Source organism: Myotis davidii, unplaced genomic scaffold (assembly GCF_000327345.1).
Source record: "Myotis davidii unplaced genomic scaffold, ASM32734v1 scaffold1681, whole genome shotgun sequence".
NCBI classification, from domain to species: Eukaryota; Metazoa; Chordata; class Mammalia; order Chiroptera; family Vespertilionidae; genus Myotis; species Myotis davidii.
In genome coordinates, this window is record NW_006290774.1 from 54,372 (window position 1) to 57,676 (window position 3,305).

A 3,305-nucleotide genomic window follows, 5' to 3' on the forward strand; every position below is an offset into this window, starting at 1 on the left:
TGCAGCCAGGAGAACGTCAGTCTGGCCCGCCACGGTAGCTGTCCCTGCGATCCTGCACCTTCTGGGCCAGGAGGCGGATCTTGCACAGTCACTCCTGGGTGCTGATGCCTGCAAGCGCTACCTCCGCTTGGTGCGCTCACAGCTGTCACCACCGGCACGTGGGGAGTACAGGCTGCCCTCCGCCCGGCCTGTCTCCCCTGTCCAGAGGCTCTCTGTGCTGCTCACCTGCCCAGAGTGACTGGGGCTGGATAGAAGCCAGGCGTCGTGCCCTGCCCAACCCCGGCCGATCTGCCCCTGTGGGAGCTGCCGCCCCACTGGGAAGGGTCACGGATCTGGGTCCTGGGACTGCGGACAGCCTCAAGCGCTGCCCCCCACCCACCAGGTCATGGATCCAGGTCCCACGGTGCCCCCCACCCGCCAAGTCACGAATCCGGGTCCCAGACCACCGACAACCTCAAGCACTGCCTCCAGCCCAGCAGGGTCACAGATCTGAGTCACAGATCGCGGACAGCCTTGCCCGCTGCTGCCCGCCTTCAGTATGCAAATTAGCCACCATCTTGTTGCTTCATGGTGGGTTTCTCCGTGGCAACGTGTAATTAGTTCATTTGTGTGATTGTTTTATGTCTGTCTCCCCAGCCCCACGAAGACAGGAATCCTGCGTGTTTTGTACTCACCGCCAATACCTGCCTCTAAATTAGAGGGTCGTAGGAGCTTAGTAGTTACGCCGACAGAGGCAGGCGGGGAACTTTGGCTTCCTCTATCACTGGAGCAAGCAAGCCTCCTGTTCGCTTCAGCTGCCTGGCTGCCGGCCGCCATCTTGGTTGGCAGTTAATTTGCATATCACCCTGATTAGCCAATGGGAAGTGTTGGAGGTACGGTTAATTACCATGTTTGTCTATTATTAGATAGGATCGCAAACAAATGCCAAGTCTCAGAAGCTTCAGACAACCAAGGCTCATACCCATTCAGGCACAGTCTTAGACCAGGGACCAGGGCTCTCTGTCTCATTGCAGGGGCTTCACTGTTTCCCATGTGCAGTCCCCAAAGTGACTCTCGTTATCAAACTCCAGTCAGAAGATGGGGATGAGGTGCGCTCAGCGTGGGCATCCCTGTGTGGGTGTGCAGTAGGGGTTTCCAGACCCGGCGCCAACACCCTAGCAGCCCCTTCCATCTGGGGCTTGGCTTAGGGTTACCCTTGGCGGGCAGCTCCCAGATTTGGAAGGACAGCAGGAGAACCAGCCCACTTGGAGGCTACGGGGTCTGCTGGGCAGACAGGAAGATGGCAGCAGTGTCAGTCTCAATGACTTCTGGGTCTCAGTTCTTGAACGTCTTAGCTGAACCATCAAGATCTAATGGAAGTATGCTTCGCCATTATACATCTTCATATGTAGTATATCCACCAGATAAGCCTTTCCTTAATAGTGATCTACGACACTCCCCAAATAAGCCTACACTTGCCTATCCAGAAAACAACAGCAGAGTCATATTTTCTGCTCTGAAGAATCTTCAAGATAAGATTCGACGCTTAGAACTTGAAAGGATTCAAGCAGAAGAAAGTGTGAAAACCTTGTCTAGAGAAACAGTTGAATATAAGAAAGTATAGGATGAACAGATACAAGAAAGGGAGAATTCAAAAAATGAGGAATCAAAGCACAATCAAGAACTGACATCTCAGTTGTTAGCTGCAGAAAGTAAATGCAATCTTTTATAAAAAACAATTAGAATACATGCATAATGTGATAAAGCATGCAGAAATAGAAAGGATGTCTGTCTTGGAGAAACAGGTTTCCCTAGAAAGAGAATGACAACATGATCAAACACATGTTCACATTCAACTTGAAAAATTGGACCTTTCTTGAGCAGGAATATAACAAACTAACTGCAATGCAGGCCCTTGCTGAAAAAAAAAATGCAAGAATTGGAAGCAAAACTTCGTGAAGAAGAAAAGGAAAGAAAACATATGCAGGCTAAAGCAGCTGAGTTGCAGACAGGTCTAGAAACAAATAGACTTATATTTGAAGATAAGGAAACTCCTTGTGCCCCCTGTGCAAGAAGAATTAAAAAAAAAAAAAGAAGTCAAAACCACCAGAAAAGAACGGTTCTAGGAACTATTTTGCTGCTCAACCACATTAAAGATTATGCTTGGGTGATATGCCATTTGTAGCTGGGAAGTCTACAAGTCCCAGTCATGCTGTTGTAGCCAATGTCCAGCATGTCTTGCATCTAATGAAGCAACACAGTAAAGCCTTGTGTAATGATCGAGTAGTCAGCAGTGTTCCTTTGGCAAAGCAAGCATCTTCACGAAGTGGGAAAAGTAAGAAGTTGTCAGTGAGGCCATCCTCCTCTAGCAGCATTAATGAAGAGTTGACAGAAGTCTTACAGACTTTACAAGATCAATTTGGGCAAATGAGCTTTGATCATCAACAACTTGCAAAACTTATCCAAGAATCACCAACTATTGAACTGAAAGAAAATTTAGAGTGTGAACTGGAAGCTTTAGTGACAAGGATGGAGGCAAAAGCCAATCAAATAACTAAAGTTCAGAAATATCAAGCCCAGCTGGAGAAACAGAAGATAGAAAAGCAGAGAAGGGAACTAAGAACCATCAAAAAGACTCTTGATGAAGAAGGAAACAGCAGCAGCCGTTCTTCTGGAAACACAGGGACCACGAATAAGAAGGACTGTCCCAAACCCAGAACTGGGGAAAAAAAGCTGGAAAAATCTTCAGTTACTGAAGGACATGCAAACCATACAGAGTTCATTACAAAGCAATAATTTGTGTTGGGATTACTGACTGGTACCAGGTTATAAATTTTATTCAGATAACCTGTACTTCATCAATCAAATGTTGACAATTTCTTTTCCAGGTCTCATATTCTTATGTTGGAATTAATAGGTGGTACGGGACCCACGCTTTATTCATTACACAGGCTTCTTGTGTTTGCACATCACAACTCAATGTTAAATCATCTAAAGAGAAATCAGGGGAGTTTCAAAGGCTAAGAAGCTACACATACTTTGTTTCTTTGAGATGAATTTGTTGTACTGAAATACTGTGCTTTGTAAACAAAATACAATTTTTTACTTGTGGACATGATCTTTTAAAATAGTTCATTATTTGTCTAAGTAAATTTAGATTTAAATTATCAAAATAGAGGCTGTCCCATAGGCAGTGTTTTTGGAAAAGTCTCATTGTTAAATCTTCCCGTGGCATGAATTGCCCTTTTCTTCTTACTATTACAAACATTAAATATACTTTGTTTTGACTTTTGATGGAGGTTTTCTATATTTAAATATTTATGCAT

General features: G+C 45.2%; 1 pseudogene; it reads left to right on the top strand.

Annotated features, from left to right (window-relative positions):
• The first annotated feature begins 1,279 nt into the window (after window positions 1–1,279).
• Window positions 1,280–3,271, top strand: LOC102774103 (annotated as a pseudogene).
• Window positions 3,272–3,305: the final 34 nt, after the last annotated feature.